General features: G+C 40.7%; 1 long non-coding RNA gene across 1 annotated transcript in view; it reads right to left on the reverse strand.

The window, feature by feature from the left end:
- Positions 1-477: 477 nt before the first annotated feature.
- Positions 478-25,467, reverse strand: part of LOC122985751 — a 34,230-nt gene continuing 9,240 nt past the window's right edge. The window contains exon 2 of the long non-coding RNA XR_006404180.1: positions 478-1,846. This is a non-coding gene — a long non-coding RNA (uncharacterized LOC122985751). The remainder of the gene's footprint in view (positions 1,847-25,467) is intronic.

Below are 25,467 nucleotides of genomic sequence, written 5' to 3' on the forward strand. Positions count from 1 at the left end.
TCTCCTTTTCTTTTTTTTTACTTTCTAACTTTCCCTTCTCTGGCCTCCACTCTCTTTATATCCACCTCTCTCTTTTTCTTCCCTTTTCTTTGGTATTAACTGCAATGCCCATCTTCAGCGAAATCCAGTGCACGGTGTGGATGGATGCAGCAGGTCCTTCTCCTTCTCTCTGCCATCTGTGTGAATGTTGAGCTCGGCTCCAGCGCTCTGCTTTCTCTCTTTTCTGTGTCTCTCGTTGCACTGAAGCGACGTCGCCAAAGAAATCTGGCAGACTAGTTGAGAGCAGCGGAGAGAGGGAGGGAAGAAGGGAGGAGGAGGAGGAGGAGGAGGAGGAGTGGTAAAAGGGAGGAGGTCTGGCCTGAAGGGCGTTCCATCACATCTCTAGCCATCCAAGACAAAAAAAACTCTCTTCTTTCTTTTCTCCTCCTCTGCTAACTGCTGTTTTCGCAGTTCCACTAACCCTTTTTTAAACTCCTCTATTTGCATTCCTCTAGAGGTTCACCTCGCCTAGTCTCTTTCCTCTCCCCGTCTCAATATCTATTCTCTCCTCTTTCACCCTTTTCAGTCCATTGTCTGTGTCGGCCTGCTTCACTGAAGCTACTGGGTGAAAATCAGTTCTGTTGGGTTTAAAGGACTCCTCTGTTGCTGTTCCTCTTCACACTTTTTTTTTCAGACACAAAGAAAAGTTTAAAAAGTCGAGTTAAAAAGTGTTTCAATTCTTTGTGGTGACTGATGAAATCTTAATGATAAAAAAAATTCAAAACACTAACGTAGTGGCGGAAAGACTTCATGATGCAGTGCCAGTGAGAGTACAGCGTTCTCCCAATATCACCATCTAGATGTCAGTGCTGCAGCTGAGAGGTTCTGCCAAGTCTGACTGATATGCTATCCAATCAATGTTCAAGATTCCCAGTACAGGCACCAAAAAAAGTCCAACAACTAATCAAGAAGTCTTTTCACTGTTCTGCTCTATCCCCATAGAGATAAAAAAAACAAAACAAAAGCAAAGATAAAAGTAAAAAGAACTCTGGGAGAAGTAATCAAAGCATCACAAGCAGACTGGCCGACGTTCTTACGACAGAAAGATTTTTTATGATGCTGGTTCATCCGGGGAGGAGGCTGCACCAAGGAAAGGCGAGAGTGGCGGATGGAGTGATGCTGCGGAGAGGGTAGGATGGATAAAAAGACAAAACCAATCAGCCCCAAATCTCATCTTCTCTCCAGCTGGCTTTGAGAGGACGGCAGGAGGAAGGGTGGGGGCAGCATCTGTCCTGTAGCCCAGAGAGTGTGTGTATGTGTGCACGTCTTTGTGCTTGTGATTTAATCCCTGTACAGTGTTAAGCTAGGGTTGCACACCGCCTGCCAGTTGCACTAATTTAATTGTGTTTTACAGCTGTGCCAGTGTGTGTGTGTGTGTATATGTGTGGCGGTGTGTGTGTGTGTTTGGCCAGCAGCATAAGTTTCATGGGGCTGGTGAGCTTGAGGTGACTGCTGCTTAGCTCTAATCTGCTAAACTGTAATCCGAGGGTAGGACCCCAACAGTGCCCACTTTCTGCCAGCTGTCTGCCCTGCCCATGTTCATCTGACGCCCGATAAACACCTGCTTTCCTCACCTTCACGCACGCCGACCCAAGTGTCTTTCCACTGCGGTGTTTTCTGATCTGTGCGTGTGTTTCTGTCTAACATGCAGACCCTAAGGCACGAACCACTACTCCCAGTAAAGTTATGAAGTAGTTTATTCCATGATCAAATGTCCGTGTGTGTGTTTGCGACTTTATATGCGTCCTTCAGGGATTTCTGATGGCCATGACTGGCTTGAAGTCTGGCTTCCTGTTCCATGGAAAACCTGCAGAGAGACAGACAGAGACAGAGAGAGAGAGAGAGAAAGAGAGATAAAAGGCAGAATGTCATTTACTGCCATTAGGCTCATCGACCGCATTGACTTCTTTAATTCTCCTTTAGCTTCCCACTTTGATCCTCTTCCCTTTCTTTTAATTCTCATTTCCTCTTCTCTTAGCTCAATCTAACCAGATTCACCTCAAACTGTTTTTTATTTGTCTCCAGCAACCGTCTCTTTCTTTTGGCTGCTTCTTACACACTCCCATCGCTACTTTTCTTTTCCGTCTCGCCGATTTGAACCCTGTTTCATCGTCAGACATTCCACCAAAAAGGGGACAAGGTCAAACATGGAACAAACTCTCGCTCTGTCCTGTTTGTGTGTCTGTTGATTGGTACTGAATTCATTACAAAATGTCACCATGCTGGATTGGAAATATTGCAGTAGACTGACAGGACACAGACTGAAAGAGTCGGATGAGAATACTAAGCAGAAAAACAAACCTTCCATATAAACTCCTTTCAGATCTGCTTGCTGCTGTGTTTACTGCTGATGTACCAGACCGTCATGCACGACTCTGTGGGGGATATTTACTCAGCCCACCGCAAATTACCATCAGGGTGCGAAATTTAGCTCCACTGCAATTTTTCAGTTTGGCAGGGTATTTACTAAGACTACTAAGATGTAAATGAACCCAGTCCACCAAAGAGGACAGTTCATCGGATTTGCGCTGAGTGACACTGAATAAGATCTGACGCTGGGTTGTTTCGATGCGTGCTGTGCGTGTCTGGAAAGCAACGGGGCACCAAAGAAAGTTGTTTCTGCTTCTGAAAAATACTGGTTACTGGTTGAAGTACTCGTTAAATAGAAGACACTTTTAGATCAGCGAGCAAATACTCATCCTGCCAGAGGAAGCATATAAAGTAACAAAAAGATGAGTCATTGAATTAGTTATTTGAGGAGATTATTGCTGTAAACAGGCCTACGCAAGTATTACTGGCTGAATAAATCATTACACACCGGACTGGACCTACTATGAGCCATTTAAAGTCAAGAAGGAGACCACTGCGGAAAACAGAGAAGTTTTATTTCTCACAAAATGCTCTTTTGTCTTGTTTTTTTTTTATTGCAGTGATAAATGTCGAGCCACAGTAAGGTGACTTTCTAATGCATCTTTAAATTTGCTGCAACATTCTTTTATTGATGACACAAAACTATTTTTGTTGTCTAAACTAAGTGGAGCTGAAACAATTAATTAAGCAGTCGATGGCAAGAGGAATATTTTGCAATTATCTTGATTAATTATTTCAACCGAAATGCCAAAAAGTTTCAGTTCCAGATTCAACTTATACCTGTGAGGATTTGCTGCTTCTACTTGTCTTATTCAATAGTAAAATTAATTTTTCATGGTTTTGGACTATCAGTTAGGGTAAACCAACAATTTGATTGAATTATCTTGGTCTTTGGGAAGTTCAGATGGACGTTTTTCACTATTTCCTGATGGTGAATAGACAAAAAAAATAGTTGGCAGATTAATCGATAACAGAAAGAACGGTTAGTTGCAGCCCTACTAATTAGACTTTGTCTCACCACCTCTCTCTCTCTCTCTCTCTCTCTGTTTCTCTCTGCTGTAGTCTCTTTCCTTATGTGTGAGTCTAGTAAAAATGTGCCACAGACTTTACTTCTGCTTTTCCCAGAATTTCAGACGGTTTCCTCTGCCGCAGTGGTCAGCCAGGAGTTATATAAATCAGGTGTAGCAGATATTTGAAATTTCCATTTCCCCCTTCTATATTTTGCACCTTTCACCAGGATGCCTTACAGTACATATTGCATGAGACCGAGCATGCAATTTTCAGCTGTGATTTCCTTCCATTTAACTGTGTGCAAAACCTCGGTGCGATTCTTCATTAATATATAAGAAAAAATTTAACTTGAGTCTTTCATGCCTAAAAAAGATCCACAAATCCTTAGTAAGCATCCCTTTGTGTGCTGTTCTCTCTGGTGTGTACCAGCATGTCATGACATCCCTTTGCACTTAAGAGGATGTGATAACTAATTACATTATGAAGACAGTCTGCCTCATTTTCTTGCTACCAACGTACCAACCCACTCACCCGGCACTGAAAGATTGTTTTGCACAACTCTATTTTTGATGCATTGCCATGGCAGCCACCAAGTGATGCAGGGTTGTTACAGCAACACAAACCACAGAGTCCCCAACCTTGACCCATCTAATCAATGTTAGGAAACCAGGACAGATTTTGCTTTCCCCCCATTTGACATATTTCTTTCTTTTTATGTTCTATTTCTATATTTGCTGTATATATCATATGCTCCATGACAGAGAGTTGCATGTTTACACCTGGAACCACAGTCATGGCTGTCCTGGTGCTTCTTCCTAACTTCGCTGTTATCACTCTATATCCCCTTGGGTGTAAAAGTACACTGACAAATAACATGCAGATGCACATAAACACACATGAAACATACACAGAACTGACAGAGGTTTACTGCAGCTGTATTCTGAGTCCTAACAAGCTGCAGATTTGAAGTTCTCAGTTATAATTCTGCTACTTTAGTTGGCTAGTTTTTCCACTTCACTTCCACTTCATCATTCATTTTTTTCAGATTCTGTGCAATAGCTTGTTAGCATTCCTTCCATTTGTCACTGAAGCCAAGAGATACAATTAACTTGAGCATGAAGCTGGCCTATGCCCCTTTGGTTTTAATGAGAAATGCTCTCAATGCAACTGAGAGCATTCTTCACTGAATTCATTATTCATTTTTTGAGAAAGTGAAGGACAAATGCAGATAATTGTTGACTGTGGCGGCTGTAAATAAAAACAGCTGTCAGTGTTTCCGCTATGTTTCCCCACTGTTATCTGTAATGTCCTTAAGAGTCCACACAGCTGTCAATGAAATCTTCTGTTAAATGATTTATCGCGCCAGGTTTCCACTGAATAAATGCTCGTTTCTACACCGCAATCGCGAGTCATTACTATGCAAGAAAACACAGTTTATCTATAATGCATTGAGGTTAGTGCAAACTCCGAGCAGAGTCCTACACCAGCATACTGCAGCTCAAATGTATCATCCCAAAGACATCACCTGTCTAGGTGTTAATACATTTATACATATTGGGAGCAGCTCTCAGTATGTCAACTTGACTTCTGTGTTTTGTATTCTGTCCGGTTTTTGTCCTACTTTTTAAAACGGTAACATTTCATTTTCTTGCATTGATTTCAGTTCAACTTTAACAGAGGCTCGCCACTTTAAACTGTCGTTCATTTCCACCCACATTCTCTATATTGGCTCTCTCCATTGTCTGCTTTAGGCTTACCTATTGTCCTTTCATATTCCTGGAAGGCTGATGCTATCACATTTTTTACAGCTAGCAATTATCACCCAATGCTCTCCTGCCAGCCTCCTCTCTGTAACAATGGCTCTTAACAGGTGCCGGTTCTCTCACTCTACCTCCTGTTGAGTGCTCTCGTCTATGACGCCCTCAGTCCACTCAGTCTTACCTCCTCTTTTCATTCTCCTGGTGAGGGTGTAAAATGACTTAGCAAAACAATGACTAACTCCAGTACGAATCTATCCCCTCGCAAGCAGCTTTCAGGCACTCATTGCTCAATGCCCGCGCCACATGCACCCGAGTGTGCTTATGTATCAGTGAGTCCTGACATACACACAGAGCTGACCTCCTATAGCGGCTTTACTCCACATGTCTGTGCACTGCTGCAGAATAGTGAGTGACATTAAAGACTTGCCTGAGGAAAGTGTCAGTCTGACAGATCTGCATTCCATGAAAAGATGATAAACAAGTAGAAAAGGAGGAACATAGTAAAGCTCCAGGAGCTTCACATTTAATTACCATCTTTAATTATGTAAATTACTCACCTTAACTGTTGCTGTCACTAAGCACGCTGTTGCCAGCCTGCCATTAACCTGCCTGGATGAGTCAAATCTTGTTCTTAGTTGACCCGCATCCTCTTTCTCTCCGTCTCCCCTCTACTCTCCTCTCATAATTAGTTAAAAATAAGGTGTCAGCAAAATCCTGCAGTCGAAACGTCTGTTATTAAGCAGCTGTTATCTTGGTACTGACCATTTTCAATGCCAATCACTCTCTCATGATCTACTCCCCCCCCAACACCCACTTTCCCTCCATCTCCTCCAGTTACCATTTGTTTCTGATTCATTCCCGGTCCGCTCGTTCATCCTCATCTCCTCCAATCGTGACTGTAATTACGGTGTTTTTATGACAATAAAAAATGATGCTGTCGCTACACACATCATCATTACCCCCTCTTGTTCCCTCTCTAGTGTCTGTCTTCACAGTAGAGGCGTCTGTCAATAGCAGTTGATCTTATTGATTCTTTCAAAGCTCAAACAGGTTCTAGTCCATTTTCCATCACTTCTTCTCTCTTTGCTTTCTTCCACTTTTTCCCTCTCATAACGCCACTTGCTGTCTTATTTGTCATTGTTTTTCACCGTTCCCCTCCATCAACTCTTTCTATTTGAATCACTGCTGCAGATGGCGTGAGTCAGAAACAATATAACACAGTCACTTCAGTTGTTACAGGTCCCCAATACGGTCTGCCACCACCTATCTTCTTGTTTCCTTTGCATCCACAACTTTTGTCTTTTTTGTCTGTTTGAATATTTTACCTGTTCTCCGTCCCTCTCCACCATTACCGTGGTTACAATCTGCAACCATGTCACCTCTTCTTCAATTACAGTGCACACAGCTTCAACAAACAAAGACTGAGTGATGCTGCGCTAAAAATCAAAAACAAAACTGAGAGTAAAAGTAAACTTTAGTGCTTATTCCTTAAGTATGTCTGTTTAGTTTCCATCTGTGTCTATTTGTTAACCTTAATGGACTCAATGCACTGTTGTTGAGACAAGAAGACCACACAGTGGACTGAGCAGAGCTGAAAATTACCCTTCTTATCTAGACATGGGGTCAACCACATGATATGAACGCTCCAAGCCTGGACTTTTAGTTATTTGCATTATTGCAAATGTGAAGGGGAATTTGAATGAGGTTTTCTTACTTCCCAGAAGTTGTGGTTTCACTTCAGATCTCTATATTTCGTGCTCCGTCCTCACTGTGTGCAACTGCACTAACCTGCTACAAAACATTTTCTGGACTGAGTCAGACCTGCTGCTGCTGGTATTTTTGTCATTCACTTGCTATTTTTCCTGCTAAAAATAAAATGAAAAATGAAAACAAAGCAATTTGAGCTCCTTTCCATTTTCTCTGTACTGGAGCATTTTGTTCTCAGAAATGTACATCCTTTCATTCAATTAAGAGTTTTTTAAGAGGGGGCAAAAAGTTTCAGATACTTACAAAAGGGTAAGTTCACACAAAAAACATATTTGTACCATTGATTCCTGTTTCGTCACTGTTTGCAAACCATTCAAGACTGTATGGTGACACACAGCTAAAAAGGTACAAGATCTTCCTCTGTTTTGGAGTCTCTGGCTGTCCGTTTGCACAAAGGTTAGCACTGTCAACATGGCTCGCTACTGGTAAACTGCTCAAATTCAGATGTGAAAGTTGACGAGAGTTCAAGTGTGAGCAAATCTAAATCCTTCCATGATTATATTCCAAATTTCCTGCTATTACTGTTTTTCATTCATAAACTTTTGCATAAATCATAATTAGAAGAACTACAGCCTTTTACTTACTTTACTTACTTACTTTTACTGAATGGGCAGGTAGATAAAAGGCTAAATGCATTGCACAAAAAATAATACAAAAATACCTTAAATATTCTTGTGTACTTCAGAGAAAAAGAGAATACTTTGTGACAGTTAACAACTGATTATAACAAGGAGATGTTTGACTTCTGGTGTGATCGTCACTCTTGTTAGTGCTCTTATTAGATTTTTAAGTTTGTTGAGGGGATATTTTAAGTGGGAGGTGCAAAGCTAACAGTCAAAGTCATCACCTAAGACATTGCCAAAGTCTCCTGTCTGAAAACAACATTTGAGTTTTGATCTAGATGTTTTCACTGCAAAGTTAAAAGGCCTTTCTTGATCTATCTTAATGAAACACCTTCAGCAACAAGCAGGATCTCCTGTCTCTGCTTCCATGTGTTTGAGGCAAACACCACTGATTTGGTGTTGCTTGCCATCTGGAGACACAGAAAATCACGACTTGCGTGGAGTGACACAGTAAACGGAGAAACATTAAATCAAACACAGCGAGATGAGAAAATAATTCTAGACAAAGTCAAAGAGCAGTCAAATTGAAAAGGAGATAATAGCTTATTTATCATCAAATTCAAGTGTCTCCATTTTTATAAACTGCAAGCAGAAAAGACTCGCTCTGCAACTGGGCTGTAGCCATGGAAACCCAATATCTGAATCCCATAGAAAGAGATTATTCTTTCATTCCTGCCTTCAGTTAATTGTGTCACACAGCCACTCTGATTACACAAAATTACTGTAAAAATCTAGTCCTTAAATTTTAATTGGCAAAAAGAGCTTCATTATGCAATTTCAAAATCCACATTCCTCCTACTTAATAAGCCTTTCCATATGTCCTGATTAAATGTTTTATAGATAAAATATTTTCATTTAAGACCAACCATTTATTCTGACTTTATCATAATGTTTCCAAGACAGCTTGACTTCATCTTCACTGTATTAAATGACCCTCTGGTGAAATGACCCATCTAAAATCCATTTGATCTTTTTCCTGACTGATCATACCTGGAGTAGTTGGACTACTGTCCCAAAAGTGCAACCAATCCCTCATCTGTCTTGCAAAATCACCTGAGAGCTGCTGGTGAACTGTAATCTTGATATTTCAGACAACATATCAAATGCTTCCACTGAGAAATGTGTTTTGCTTATTGTTACATCACTCGGATGTTTGAGCTTCACTATGCAAATTACTATTCAAAGCAGAGTGTTTGCTATATATAGTATATGAACGAATAAAACACAGCTTATTTGTTGTTTGAGTCGAGTCGAGACACAAGCAAAGTTCATAGAGCTGAAATGATTGGTTGATTAAGTGAGGAGTTCATCGACAGACAAGTAATAATGTATTCATTGTTTGAGTGATTTGGTGCCAAATATTCTGTGGTTCCATCCTCTCAAATATGAGGATTTGACTTGTTTTTTTGTTTCTTATCAATGTTACCTTTGGGACTGGTCAGACACAGATTACTTGACAAATCAAGACAGTCATTAAACATGAAAATAACTGTTATTTTCAGTCATAAAAGCTATGCATTGTTTTACAGTCACATTGTAGCTTTTGAAAAATTTTTAAGAACAAATGTAATGAATAATTTAAAAGCATAAAACATAAAAGAACAAACATTTTATGTGTATTCTGATAGATATTTGGTGCAAGGATTATTTCAGTTATTCTCATTTAATGTTAATATTTTACATCTTAGTTGCAAGTTTAAATTGTGTCTTCCCCACTACGATCCCTGCGTAGTGTCTTTCATAGTTCTGTGTATTAATACCTAAAGCAGGAATGGTCACAGGTTTTAGATTTAACATTAGGGTTAGGGTCAGGGTTAGGGCCAGGGTTAGGGTCAGGGTTGGGGTTAGGGTTAGGGTTTAGATATAACCAGAGGGTGAGCTGAGCTGTAAAAACACAGCCAGTCAGAAATCTTTAAGGGGATTAATCCATTAAAACCTTTACAGATAATTCAAAGAACTTTCATATAAACTCCAGCTGACACAGGAAGCCAGTGTAAGTCAGATAGGGTGGGTGTGATGTGGTGTCTCATCTTTGTCTTTGCCGAGATTCTGGCAGCAGCATTTTGAATAATTCGGTGCTCCGCAATTGATGAGTGCAATTTCCAAGTTTAGGACTGTCAGCAGGACTATAATTAGAAGAGCCTGGGTCCAATGGCAAAAGATCACTTCAGAATATAGTCTAGACCTGAAAAAATAGTCTGTGCTAAATGTATGACTTTAATCATCTGTTTTGTGCATGTCATATCTTATATTTGTTGTATATTGTATGTAACAACATTCCTTGTTCATCTTGAATACTAAATTGTCCAGAAACCACTTGAATCCTGATTATCACTTTAAAGAAGATTGCAAATTCTTTTTTTCTATCCACATAATATGACAATATCATATATAAATCTGTGTGTACTTCAATAATAAAGCTATTCTTGCTTAGTGAAACACTGAAACACTAGACACTGTGTGTCTATATATAAACGGATAAACCATTATATTGAATGCAATGGTTATACACATTTCCTGAAATTCATCCTGACACATTCAGAGACTTTACAAACCTCTGTGGATACAGTCTAGACTTTTTGTAACAAAGTTTGCTGAGGCTGCTTTGCTGCACAATAAGCACCTGTCATGATGGGCACGCAGGTGTTTAAAAGTTAACAAAGTAGGTGGCAACTTTTTTGCATTGGAAATGAAAGCGTCAACAGTAGTTTTCCCAGAGGTCTCCAAAACTGACAAAGAGTCACAGAGATAATCACACCAGATGGGAATTAACATATTGAGGAATAATAACACAAGGTTCAAGGAGTAGCATGCTTCCAAAACAGTGAGGACATACAGTAACTGTCAATGACATTTTCTAACAGGGGTCAATGGGACGTTCAATGGGCGTTCATTAGATAATATTTTCTTTGCTAAGATTAAAGTAAACAGCTAAAATAGTGATGCACTTGAATAATTACTACTATTTGGCTTAGAGGTATTATTTGCTTGTCATTACACACGAGGTTTCAGTACCTATCTTTAGCACCGCCAACAGTGGTGGCATGTCACCACAACAAACAGGCAAGTGGTTGGTTTGATATGAACAGTGGTGGTATCATTCAGCAAAGAGCAATCCTGACCTCTATAAAGAGATGCTTGTATAGTGGTTATGTTATAAAACATATTCAATTTACCTAATTTCATCTAACATGAAACAACTGTACAACATTAGCTGTCTAATCTGTTCATGGGTGTCAAGTCTTTGAATGCAAAACACAGTTGCAACTGCCAAAATCGTTTTGCAGATAAAACATTCCTATTGCTCCACTAAGACTGCAAGTGACATATTTAAATGGAGGAGTCAAAAAGACATTCACCCAGGAAATTAATTTGAGATGTCAGCCTATTTTGAATCAATTATTAGTATTCTGTGTAGCTGCACCCGAGTGTTTTCACTGGTGAGTCTGAATTAAGAATTGCTGTTTTCAGTGAGTTTGGGGCTTTAATCAGCAGTCAAACAGAGAGAAGGGAGGAAGAGTGCGAAACAGTCAGACAGCGAGAGAGAGAAAGGGAGACAAAAAGAAAAAGGAAAGGTCCATCCGTTAGCTCCCCAGTGACCAATTAAACACATCTGACATCTTTCTGCTGGTGGAATTCAAATGAGTAATTGTGTGGCTGTTTATGTGAAAGAGTCTTTAATGTTGTGTGAATGTGTTTGTGTGTCATGTAAGCATGCTTTATCTGTAATTTTGCCAGACAGAGAAAAAAGAGCTGGTGAGAATAAATGTGTGAAATTACTACTGAGGACAGACTGAATGGAGAAGATGAACGTTCACTTCCCCGCTGCGCTGCTAGGAGGCGCCAAAGAGCTCACAGATATGGTTGAAGCAAACCGTGAGACAAAACTCAGCTTTCTGTTTGCAGCAGTGGCTTTATTACCCCTGCTGTTCTTTTATTGTGCAGGGAAAGCTTTAATATCAAGGGTTGGGTAATCACCCCCCTCGAGCTAGGGTGTATGCCTAACTGTGGAAGGACAAGGATTACAGCCAGATTTAGCAAAATAATGAAACAGATCATTATCAAGTCTGAACAAAAATGCAAAATACCAATCACTAACTTTCTTCTTTGTTTGTTTACATGATAGTCATATCATGTCACTGTAATGCTGTGAGATTATTGCTCCCTCATGTTCCCACATATTGTTGTAATTTTACCCTTAAACCAGCGATAGATAATATGAGCTGGCTTCTGTTTGAGCGACTGGAATTAGCTCATGCAAAAGGAAAAGCCATGAAAGCTGCACTTTACTTTGAAGCTGCACTGATCAATTTTTCTAGCATGTTTTCCATAACAACTTTAGAAGGTGATAATATGTTCTCGCTGCCCTCAAGTGGCCCAAAAAAGTCAATTAATGCTGCTCTAAAACACCTTTTTTTATCCCATGAACTAAATTACCAAATGTAATGTATTTTATGCACTTGCAACAATGTTATCAGCCAGGAAATATGTTGTACAGACTGGCGGCTGCATTGCCTGAAGCCAGTTCAGATAGACACACACACACACACACACACACACACACATGTTCAACCTCAAAAAGACTGAAAAACAGAAGCCATTAACACGCAAAGCTTTAATTTAGCGCGCAACAATGCCTCACACTGACTAGGAGATGTTTCATCTGAGGCCATGTCCCATTTATCCAACATCATTTACATCTTGAAACCAGAACGGTAGGTACGCTGTAGGATGAGGTATCACCACAGGATAGCACTTTACAAGACGCACTTTGTTTGCAGCTGCACATGCTCAGTCAAAAACCGTGAACCATTTATTTAATATACTTAAGTCTAATTATATACAGTCATTTAAAGAACAGTAAGATGGTAAGATATTAATCATTTAGAGATATGACTTTAAAGTGATTTGTTGTTGGGGTGTATTACATGGTTGCATCATGAGTCATTGTGTTTCCCTAATCAGAGGCAACAAAACAAAATGTTATAATGGATTTTTCCTTGTTTTGCAATTCATCAGCCTCTATTACTCAGGGTATTATAGAGTTGAATTACACCATTGTTAAAATAACAATGAGGAAGGAGCTGAGAACAACAAAGCTAATGGTGGCATCTCTAAAGAAAGGAAACAGGGAGGTAATGTTTAAAAGCTCTTAACACCTTGCTTTCATAATCCAGTTCAAGTGTATTACCAACGTATTGGCATAACGTTGAATTCAACTGAATGTATAGCAGTGAAGAGGAGAGAGCAATGCCCAAATTAAGTACATGTGTACAGTTTAGGTTGTTGTATCAACTGGCAAATATACTGTAAGACAGCAGCAGCTGATTTCTTGTAGTATACATTTCCCAGCATATTTACAGCACAGTCAATTATTTATCAGCAATTTAATTCTAAATGTGAAATTCTAAAAGGACAAGTTCACAGTTTTTCAAGTACTTCTTAAAACAACAGTCAGGTGCACATATGAATATTGAAACAGGTTTTTCTTGCTGTAATCATTCCTCCTGTTCATATTGACCATTAGAAGATCCTTTCATAATGCACTTATGATGTAAGTGATGGTGGACAAAATCCACAGTCCTCTATTTAAAGGTTTATCTGGGGTAATTTGAGGCTTCAGTTGTCAGAGTTAGTTAAATAAAGTGGATTTCTGACACATTTACAGTCTTATTAGTAAAATTCACTCTTTGTGCTTCCTCAGACAGCGTTTCCCTATTCAGCTGCAGTGGAAGTATAGTAACAAAAAGAGGGACTTTGGCACTAAAAAGACTGTAACTTTGAAAGATATTGACTTGATTTGACTCATTTGGCTTCAGATAAACCTACAAATGTATTTTTGCACAGAAGGAGGACTGTGGATTTTGTCCTCCGTCACTTACATTGTAAGTACATTCTGAAGGGATCTTCTAATGGTCAGTGTGAACAGGAGGAATAATGACAGTGAGAAATACATGTGTCAGTGTTCATTTGGACACCTGACTATTGTTTTAGGACAGACTTGAAAAATTGTGAGCCTGTCCTTTGACTACAAAACAGATTATTGTGTACTTTCAGAAAACTATTGACAGTAATTCCAACAAGTGACAGCAGGTACACTGGCCTATAAGTGACTTGGCAACACATGACAAAGTCAGTATCAGCAAACAATGATGTCTTGCAGGCCTCTCCACACTGATGCAGGGTCACTGGCTGAAAACCTGTTTTTCAGCTTTTCAGTGTAGCTTCTTTTAGCCACTCTAACCCCTTTCCGACCAAGGCAGTTCAAAGCTGATGCCTAATCTCTAACCACTTCTTTACGTTTTGACAGCCAAAGAACTGGGTCTCAGCCAGGAAAACAAGTTCTAGAGTGGCACAAACACTTTGCTGGTCTATCAAGAACAGTTTACGTCAGGGGCTGTGGGCAGGATTATCATGACCAAAACCAAAATGCATTGTGTCCAGCCAGGCTGAAAGCCCTTAATAAGTCACTTTATTAGGTTTTAATATTTTATCAGGCGAGAAAGTAACCACGTAGATTCCTGATATGTGGTCAGTTTATTGAAATAATGCATGTTTGGAAATTTGCTGCAATTTTTTTCAGAGATGTGAAGGGGCCACTGGCCGGTGTTACATCATATTTGGTGACCCATCAGATTCTGTGACCTGCAGTGTTGGAATAAGTACTCAGATCCTTCAGTTAAGTAACACCGGGTGAGACGGCCGTCAGTCATGTGATACAGTCATGTCTTGCTTGAGTATACTTCAGTGTGATCTGTCTGCTGGTAATAGCATACTCAATCATTCATTTAGTAGACAGTATACAGTACATACAAGAGAAAGTAAAGCTGTGATGTAGTCCGCCATTGTTGTTGTGCTTAAAGTTCTTCTTTTTACCGATTTATGGTGGGTGGCAACTAGCATTATGTTGCACTACCTATGTTGGAATGTGAAGTGCTTGAAGTTGGGGATAACATTGGTAGGAAACTGGAGTCATGCACAGTTAACGACTTGGTTCTCCACCCCTTGGAAAAAGAAAGCCGGTTCTTAGAAGGGAGGAAGTTTATGAACAATGTCTCCAAGATAAGGCTGCAGTATTTACTTAACACTGTGACATCTGTACACCAACCTTCGTTGATGTAGAAGCAAATTCAGCTGCCTTTTGTTTTCCCTGATAGCTCCACAACTTCTTTACTGTCTTAAATCTGATAACTCTGATATATACTTGACCACCGAGTCATTACTCTGAAGTAAAAGGACATGGCTTTGTCTCTTCAGTTGTTCACTCAACTTTCTTTTTTTTGGGGGGGGATTTATGGGTCGTTACACCCTGTATCTGAATTGGATAGCATCGCATTTGTCCAATCATTGGGAAAAAATGGGTGCACTTAAAGAGCACTTACAATATTTCTTCTCCAGCAGCTAAATAAAGGTAGCAGTGAAGAGGCAAAAACAATCACCTCTCTCTCCTGCTTTCATCTCCCCGCTCGTTCCTTCCTCTCTCCTCTTTTTCCTTACCCCCCCCCACCCCTTTATCATCTTCCCATACGTTACTCACTTTCACCTCTTTCTGTCCCCCCATCATCTCTCTTTCTTATTGTCTTTGACTCTACAGAAGTCCCATGTGGTAGGATTTCATATAAAATCCCGTACAAATGGGATTTTCCAGAGTATTGTATGGAAATTCTACTCAGTCACGCATCACACGAGTTTAAGATGGGTTATTTTTGTAAAGTATTCTACTGTGGGGAACATAAATTAGTGTGAATCATAGAAAATGTACGCAAGCACAGATAAGTTACAGCTATCCTTCTTCTTTCCTCTCCCCCTCTTCCACACTTTTATCCCCTCTAGTTTGAGAATGGTTTCTTTCTCTCACGTTTCTGTGGATTATTTATTAGGGGCAGCTGTGGCTCAGGAGGTAGAGCGGGTCATCCACTAATTGGAAGATCAGCGGTTCGATACCCGGCTCCTCCAATCCGCATGTGGAAGTGTCCTTGGGCGAGATACTGAAATTGCTCCTGAAGGCTGTGCTGTGTGTGTGAATGATTAGAAACTCTTCCTGATGAGCAGACACCTTGCATGGCAGCCTCTGGATCAGTGTGTGAAGTGCTTTGAGTGGTCAGAAAACTAGAAACGCGCTATAGAAATGCACTCCATTTACCATTACAAAACCGTGTCACATGCCAACACTTTGTCTCTAACACCCTCGTCATACTCGCTACACTGCCTTACATTTAGGTCTTGATTACCTCCTGCATCTCAACAACCCCCGCCTCTTCTCTCACCTCACTTTTTTCTTCGAGCTTATCATTCTAGAAGATTCTCTCACACTCTCTCCCTCCTTCCCTCCCTCCCTCCCTCTCTCTCTCCTCCTTGCTTTTTAATCTGCTCCGCGCTGTAATTCGCTCTGTAATTTGCATTTAGGTGAGTACTGCGTGACCTATATGGCTGATCCCCTATTCCTTTCAAACTGTTCATACCTGTTCAAACCTGTTCACAGCTTTCATACTGTCGAAGAATAGTTCTGCTACATTGGCAGAAACTGTATTTCACTGTGAGCATGAAATCCCATTTGGTGATGGCTGTTTAGCAACGGGGACATTTAGTGCTTAACATCCCTGATGTCCGACAGAAAATGCAGATGGAAAACTTGTTTAATAGTTTTTGACTGTTTCGAAAATGGGAACAGCACTTACACTTGCTGTTTTGTGTGTGAAATTGTGTACCATCTGAACCTCCAAGAGTTGCAGAAAAAGGCTACAACCGGGAGTGGCTCAAGAATAAGAAACTGGAACTATCGAGGCCATACGACAATACATTAAACCAAACAGCTTTTGTCCCATAATAGCTAAGCAATTTATAACTAGGCACAGCAGGTCTGTAGAGCTTTGGATTTCTTCATGTGTTGAGGCATTGCGGCTCCAGTGTGTAAGGATTTATTCCAAAGACTTTGGAGGGTGGTGTCTTTTTTTAGGCTTTCCAAAAACACGAGAGCAAAAATGTTAAGAATGAATTCAACAGTGTGCTTGTCTGCTTTAACGTAAGTGTGGGGTTACAAGTTGTGTTGTTCACGACTAGCACTTGGCCTGTGTTGTACTTCCCCACTGTGTGGATGCTGGTTCAGGATGCTATCATAGTTTAGGGTAACATTAGCAGCTCTGTCCTGCTCATTAGTTTTGGCAAAGTTTACACTCCAATAATCCCAGGCAACATTACCCAAGTTAGCGCTGCGTTCGCCAAACTCATTAGTTAGTCCTCATCCCGAAGGCCTTTTCTTTTGAAACGTTAAAAGTGAAAACATACTGAAAGCTAAACAGCCAAAAATGGTTGTGGTACAATGAAATCTCTAGGACTAGCTAGCTCTACCCTGCAATACAGCAACAAAGTTGTTTCTTCATTTAAATTTCCTCTACATGGATCATTGGCTGGTAGACTTTTTGCCTTAAATAGTAAATCTGCCATTGTTATTATGAATTTCATGTGTGGCAGTGAAAGAATGGAGAGCTTGGCAGGTGTAGCGGCAGTAACTGAGGGAGATATGGATTAGTGAATGGTCGATGCTGGAAGAGTTTTTTTTTTATTTTTGGAGATGTGTAGAGCTAAATCGACTCAATGCCTGTGTATTCAAGTTTTCAGATACCCAATCATTGTAGGTGGTGCAAGAAACAGGGCTGCCAAAGCACACAGATAGCATGTCTGCATTCGTACGGTGCTCCTGCACTTTCATCCACACAGAAAGCATGAACCAACCACTTGTCTCTCTCCTCTCTAATCTCCCCGCTAGTGTCTCTAGGCTGTTCCTCCACTCTCACCCTCCCTTCCTTTTCTTTCCATTAGTCTTCAGTCCTAAGGAGAGAGGCGAGAGGAATACAAAAGGGAAGATGAGGAGGAGAGTCCTTCTTCCTGAGGCCCAGTGCCAGCTGCTACTGCTGCAGAGACTATCCATCCAAACACAGGCAGGCAGGGATGACACTGCTTTGGAATTCAGCCCTTGAAGCAAACTCCTTGGTAAGCCTGCCTCAGTAAACCCCTGGGCTCTCTGGGTGCTATATGATGCTCTGCCCTAATAATGAATAACATACTGGTCACCCTAGTCTGCACTCTATAAACAATGTTACTATTACAAGTGCGTCTATCCCTTATGAGCCATGTACACAGATGGCAAGAAGTCACATTTCCTCTATACTTCAACATTACTGCGTACAGTAGACGTAATGACTTATTGCCCAACACCGATCATTAATCAGTTTTTCTATCAGCCACAACATAAAGGCTGCACTTCTGCTTGCTTTATCACTTCAGTCTAAGGTAAACCAATATGGGAAGAGAAAAGAAACTTTAGATTAACAGCTGTAATTACCAAGAATCAGCTCTGTGAGCCAGGAGCATTGTCAGCCAGTGAGAGAATCTATTTCAATATAAGTTGAGGGAGTATAGTCAATATTTTGAGGTGTGGATGCACACACTGAACAATGGGCAGTTTTCAAAAGGCTGGTCTCAATGGATGAGAGTCTACAAAGCAACTCTAGCCCTGATAATAGGAAGAATAGAGTTAGTAATATACACCAAAGCATGTCTGACATCATTTTGTAACAGCTTAATCAAAGCAAATACACCATTATGTCCCAACAGGCATAGCATTTCCATCACCGGTAATTAGAAGCACAGAAAATGACAATTACATTTACTACACAATAGGGTTTTTATATATGAGAGTCATATGCATGGGTGTAGATTTGGGTATAGACAGTAGAGACATGTCCCTACCAATATCAAGGTGTTGCTGGAATGTCCCTACCAATATTTTTACTGATCTCAAACAATGTAGCTGCTTTAACTCCACATAATGTTAACATAAGATCAGTCCAGCATTATGGGGGGGGGCCCTGGGGTCCAGGACCGCCCATCCAGGAATTTGGCCCTCCCAGGAGAAATCAGTATCAACACTGTTTTAATGCACAGGCTTACAGGGGCTCAAGCCCCAGGCGCAACAAGGTGAAAGTGACCCCAAGGCTTGGGGACCGAAAAAATAAAATAAAATTCACAGAGAGGAAAAAAAACTCCTGCTTCGTTTGTTCATTTTTTTGTCCACTTGTGGTGTCTGGATTTAGAGCAAAGTTAGACATCACCTTGTGTTTAGTATTCTGCTGCTCCTAAGCAGGAGCAGGAATTGCAGTGTTTGTATTGTTGTCAGCAACAGTTGTCGCCTTTAAACTTTTAGTTTCACTCTTTCTTTAATCTTTCTGACATCTCTTAATGTTTCTAAGAAGTCTGATTAAGCCTTTCAACTTCTGTTTGCAACAGTTACTGTTATTCAGAGTTTTCATTGGCGTGTGACGCTGGAGCAGGAAATTAAAGCGGCTAGCTGAGGTTAGCATGCCAGCCGGCGCTTTGGTTTAACCAGTGACCGTGTTATCTGGTGACTTTTATGGCAATGTGTCATAGTTGTCGTGGTTGTCGTGGCGACGGCAGCTGTTGAAAACACAAACAGAACATGTAGGTGTCCTCCTAAACGTCTGAAATTGTCTTATGTTCAATGCAGTATATATTCAACTGGTCCTTTTTTTTAATTACATTATGTAACTTAAATGGTGTCTCCATCAAGAAGCATTCACATCTCCTCACTTATTTTTCTGAAATTAATCTTTTCAAATGGCTTGCTTGAGATGAAACGCTGAATGTCAATGTTAAACAGAATGTAGGCTGGTCAAACCCAGTGAATACTGACTGTGTGATCACACAGTTTACACAATATTTGGCCACAAACTCTACTTTTAGTGCATGCACAATGAAAAAGGTTGACTGAATATGGGCCACTTTCCAATTGAAGATAACCCGCCCATAAAAACCAAATTCCCAGCCAGTTACATTCCTCTGGCGCCAGGACTAGCTGCAGAGTTGCCAGGTTTGTGTGTTTTTTGCAAAAAACGTGCGCTATTATGATAAAGAGTGAAAGAGTAGGATATGGGGGATACTCAAGCTGATGATCTGGCAACCCTCAACTTCAAGCTGTACGCATTGTTGACTATCAGCAGCCTGGGAGCAGCAGCAGTAGTGGAGTCAGTAAGGTGGAGAATCTGAAGTGGTTAGTATTTATAGTTGAAATGTTCCAAATGTCACAGCACAGAGTTGAAAACAACTTGACTGGACAAAACTAAGATCATTTGATGTGATTAGCTGATTAGCAGCAGCCTGAGCAGCACAGAGACAGGTGAGCTCTGATGACATAGTGAAAGATCTAGTCATAAGTTCAGGAGTTGAATGAAAAATAATACAAATATAAGATTTTGAGATGATGTAAAAATAGGTTTGAGTATCACTGTGACTGTTGTGAAACTCTTGAGTTGTGTTGCCAAAATCCACAAACTGAAAGAAGGACAGAATCTCAAGTGAGGTTTGAAAACCTTCCAGCAGTGAGTTACAGAGCTGCACATTACCTACAGGTTTCTACACATTTATTGTGACAGTCTATGCTCTTTTATTTTTAAATATGAATTAAAATGCATATTCAGTAAACATTTTGCAGAGTCAGGCTCTTTATGTGAGAGAAGAAAAGAAAGAGAATAGAGTGACAGAGAGCCAGTACACGTACACAATTATTTTGGCCTCTGACAAAAAATGTCCTACCAAAGTTAAAACCCAACCTGCACCCTGGCAGTACAGAGTCCTGATTTAATTTACCTCGAACATTTTGGGAACAACTAAAAGCTGCTGAGTAATTCTGCATACTGTATGTGTTACATTTCAATTCACCTATTAGAGTTCAACTGCGTTGCCATGACAATAACACATCCTTTGGCCTGTTGTCATTCCAGTCTGCTGCTGCTATTGATTGGAATTTGTTACAAAAAACACTAAACCTGGATAAGTGCATCTCAGTCTCTGCCTTTAAGGGCCTACTTATGGATATTTTTCATGATACTTGTAATTGTTTACTTCTGTTTGATCAGTTCTTCTTCTTCTTCTTGTCCTCTACCCTCCTTCCCCCTTTCAAGTGTCTTCTAACACTTGCCAGGCCGTCATTGTAAATAAGAAACTGTTCTTCATTTCCTGCCTGGTAAAATAAAGGTTCAATAAAATTTTTAAAAAGTAATACTTACACCATTTGTCTGTCCACTCTCACTCCATTTCCAAAATTATTTCTTTTAGAAGAGGAGGAGGAGACCAAGTTGAAGCCATATTGCAAGAATTTGAAGTAGAAAAGCTACAAATGCTGCACTGGTCACAGAGTGTTGAGAGAGTGGTTACTATTGGTTACGAGGGACACATCTAGAGTTATTTGAATAGAGCGGTGACAACTCAACCTGTCTCCATTTGCATAAGACACGATTAAGCAGTTTTCACATCACACATGCTCACTCAGCCACTGTAAACTGACGTGTTGACGTCTTGAATTCAGGTGGTGGTTCAGAGCGAGTGGAGCCTCTCCGGTTTTTTTGCGGGGGAAGCCGATTAACTAGGCCTCGGCCCTACACATTTCTTGAAAAATAGAGCAGGAGGGATCCTTTTGCTCTTCCTCGCTCTCCCTTGGGTGCTTTTCCTCCCTCCACAGAGAGATGAGAGGGTGAGAAGAGACAAAGAGATAAGAAGGTTTCTAGGAGACAGATAAGATGAAGTGAATGTTTGACAGACAGCAACCCAGGGAACTGCTCTTTTCTGTGTTGCAATATAAAAGAGAAACAGACAGAAAGAAAAGAAACTCACTTTTTCTAAAATAGAGGAACAGAGCCGGCAGCTTATTCTTCATCAGATTAACTGGAAAATAGTGGAGAGGAAGGCATGAAAAATCAGTGACATGAGCATTTCTGGTGACAATATGTTCACAAGCGTTGTGGTATAAGACTCATAAGACTCAGATCAGTGATTTTCATGGTACCAGTAATGATTGCAACTGTAGAGCTGCTACCGAAATAGCGACGGCTACATCTGCTTGCTAGCTGGAGCTGCAGGATGGGACGGTTTTTTAAAAGCTCTAAATCTGATCATCATTGAAGTTAAAGAGCCATGATGGCTGTCTGTACATGTGCTACCGAGTGAGGCAGAAACATTTAAAGACTGAACCGTAATCCTGAGAGAACAAAGCCCTCAGTTGACCAGTAAGCTGATGTGATGGATGGATCGGTCTGTCTACCTTCCTGCCACCCGTCTGGAACAAAAGGGAGGCTATAATAGGTGTGACTAAGCACGCGCACAGACTGACTGGAGCTTGTAGATAGGTATATACACACAGACACACACTGGGAGTAAATTTAAAGGCTACTCTCCTGTGTGTGTGTGTGTGTATTGTGAGGAGTTGATGTGCAAAACTTACAAAGATATGCAAAGGCCTACACAAGCTATAATTTTCACAACTTAGTTTGTCCAACTTTTCCAAGCGAGTCATATTTTACCTCTGGCACAACCTCTCACATTGGACAGACAGAGTGGTCCCTGTCACACTTCATCTCCCAAACTTACAGCAGAATTGCTTTCTTATACAACCACAGTGACACATTGCAAGCACCTGCCAGACATTGCACCATATTACATAAAACAGCTGGAGTCTTTGCAGCAGGATGGTATAAAATTGGTAGTTTCTCTTGCCCAGGGGCTACTTGGGGAGAACTGGGACTCTGTCACAACCAATGACTCAAACAACCACCTGCAGACCTTCCTTATCATGCTGGCATTTGCCTCTTTCTATGATGCAGTACCAGCGGATCAAATGCCGCACAGATATGATCAGAAAAAAAAAAAAACCATGACACATCAGTGAACAAATGCCATAATGGATTTGTGACAGCATTTAAAAGTCATTTTCTTTATAAACTAAATTCATGACACCCTACAGAAAAACACTGAATATATATTCATGCAACAAGCTGAATTTCATAAATCCATTATAGTTATATAGTCCCTTATAACCTCTTATAACCCCTTACAGTTAGTTTATTTTATTCAGTGTATTTAAATTCAGTTATTTCCTCTACGTAGTGGTTTTCATTGTTACTGGCGGGGTCACACTTGTTTCAGATTACCTACATATGCGAAGGAGATTCAAAGGAAATTATTCATACATGTATTGTTCATAATTTTGTCTGAATAAAAGAAGCCTCCGTGTTTGTTGATAGCTCTCCTACAGTCATATTAAAGCTCTGTTACTTTCCTGCTGTTACGTGACAGCAGGAAAGTAACAGGAAATGCGATGGATGCTGACTGCCATTGATCAACAATATACATGTCTAAAAAAACAACGGCCTTCTCGTCAGGCAACACATTACTCACAGCATGATGGAAACCATTTATTTTCTTATTAAGTCAACGTGATGCGATGAATCCTCTCAGCCCAGTTTGTCTGGCTGCTCTGTAAACAGAGTGTGACACAGTAGCTGCTGAAGCCATGTTTGCTGCCCCCAGTGGTTGATAAATGAACTCTGAGACCTGTAGTATCAAACGCACTTTGCCACCAATAGAAGCCTATCACCAAATCAACTAGATGTCTTAAGGATTATAACTTTAATAGAATGCTGTACTGCTCAAAACTCTCCTACTTAAAGGTGCAGTGTGTAGAATTTAGTGGCATCTAGTGGACTTGGCAGAAATGGAATATAATATTCATAAGTATGTTTTAATTGGTGTATAATCCCATGAAAATAACAATTGTTGTCTTTTTGTTACCTTAGAATGAGCTCTTTATATCTATACAGGGAGCGGGTCCTCTTCCACTAAACCCACCATGTTGCACCACCATGTTTCTACAGTAGCCCAGAACGGTATGCAATCTGCAACCTCACCACTAGATGCCACTAAATCCCACACACTGGTCCTTTAATGGGACCAAAGCATACATGTGATTATGAATAGAAAATATGTATTTTCTATTCATAATCACATTTAAAAACCAGCAATTTGCCTCTGCAGCTGCCTGATGTGTTTTTTGCTGGTCATGATGGGTAGCATTGAGGACAAAGACTAACTGGGAGAAGACAAACACATGAGGATGATTACAATGTAGATTCTGTCAGATTCAACTACAGATATGTGGAAAGAGGAGAGTTTCTGTCACACAGCACTAATTTCGGTTCCTTTTTTTGCCTGGAACAAGGGTGAAATACAAAAAAAAAGCACCTTGGGGTATTCTCACAGTGTGTACTTTTTGGACCTGCATCTGTCCAGATGTTTCTGCTCAGAAACAAACAGGCCACCATGCATCTGCTAGACCACACACGTTTATTTATTAACAAAACCAACATTCTGATTATCTACTTCACATCCATGAACATGCTGTTCTTCACTGGAAGCAAGCCCATCTGTCTGATACCCAGCATGTCTATGACCAAAGCTCTCCTTTCAGTGACGGGAACATCAATATGATGCTTGTGTCTACTTATTTCATCTGTTACTTGTGAGGGTCTTGTGCAATTAAGCTAGCTCGTGTTGCAGGTACACGCATGTGAAGAGAGGCACACCAAGAGAGAGAAAGTAACACTTTTGAGGCCGTATCAATAAGATGACCTGTGTGTGTGTTAACCCAGTTCGAAATCCCTCTGGACAGAAAGTGACAGTGACTGTGCCATCAAAAAATTCAGACAGGAGGGGAGAGGAGAAGGGAGGAGAGGGGATGAGAGGGGAGGAGAGGAGACTAACCCAGTTAGGTTTGTGTGACTCTATTAAAACTCTTGTCTGCTCCCTGGGTATCAGATTAACCTAGTTGAAGCTTTTCCTGATGAGTTAATTAGACAAGATTGGAAAGGGCTTCTGAGTCCCGCCACTGCAGATTTCTAATGATATGATGAACATCATCAGGGTGTGTGAGAAGGACGGTGATCTATAATTATATTATTCGGCTGAGTTCAAATTCCAAAGCACCCTCTGCAGTACAAGGCATGTGACTGCCCAGAAATCTAATCTGGAGTTTGGGCATTGAGTTCATCATTTGGGGAAATGCTGGAATGCTCATAGTTTTTTTTGCTGAGCGTTACAATGTTGTCTGGTCTCGGTGGGCTAGCTGAAAACATTAATGGTGTTTACTGGTGCTTGTAGTCCACTTGTTTTACTTGACGTATTCATGAAACACATTAGAGGGTATTTCATCTGGTTTGGTTTGGCTTTTTAATAGCTGCTTTTAAAAAGCACAGAGAGAAAAGAGAGCAGTATTGACTGTTAAGAAAACTATAAGGGCCTGGTCGCACTAGTATTAAAAATGAAAGCAACATTCATTTCAATGGAATCGCCGTGATCAGTAGATTCGCTCGCAGTGGCAAAGTAAATCATAAGAATCTTTTGTGGCGGGTTCATCTTGACTGTGTTGGCTGCTTATGCTTAAAGGTTACTACTACTATGCAGGTTTCTCCTAAAGAATAATCTATAGACTCATACAAAAATAATCCCTCTCAATCATCAGTTATGAGCCACTAGAAGTGTGTGGTGGAGTATATATCTACAGAGCCCACTGCCTGTATTTTCTTATTATTTCGCTGTGTTTGGGACACTTCTGGGCATCGACCTTTGGGTAGTGGGTGTGTAGCCCCCAGACAATAACAGCCTGTAAGGTTACATTGCTGTTTTTTGATGTACTGCTCCCCTGCTTCTCCGTCTCCCTCCTCTGCTGTGTTCAGAGTGCTGCTTGTGTTCAGCTCCTCTGCTGTCAGTGTGTCTGTTTGACCGAGGGCGGGGCTGAGCTACACACAAACGCATGCAGAGCAGAGAGACCTCAGCGGACAGGATAAGCATGTGTTTCAGTTGGATTCACACCAAATCCATCAATGCAGCACCTTCCCGCAGGGTTTGTACGGAGGTGTGGGCATGTTTATTCGTGTTGTAGAACGTAACCGCCGTGAAACGATCAGAAAATAATGTTTTATTTATCTGATTATCTGATTCGCGACCGTTCTCGCCACCGCTGCTCGCTCTCTTCGTTCGCTTTTTTAGCTCGC

Source organism: Thunnus albacares, chromosome 7 (genome assembly GCF_914725855.1).
Source record: "Thunnus albacares chromosome 7, fThuAlb1.1, whole genome shotgun sequence".
NCBI classification, from domain to species: Eukaryota; Metazoa; Chordata; class Actinopteri; order Scombriformes; family Scombridae; genus Thunnus; species Thunnus albacares.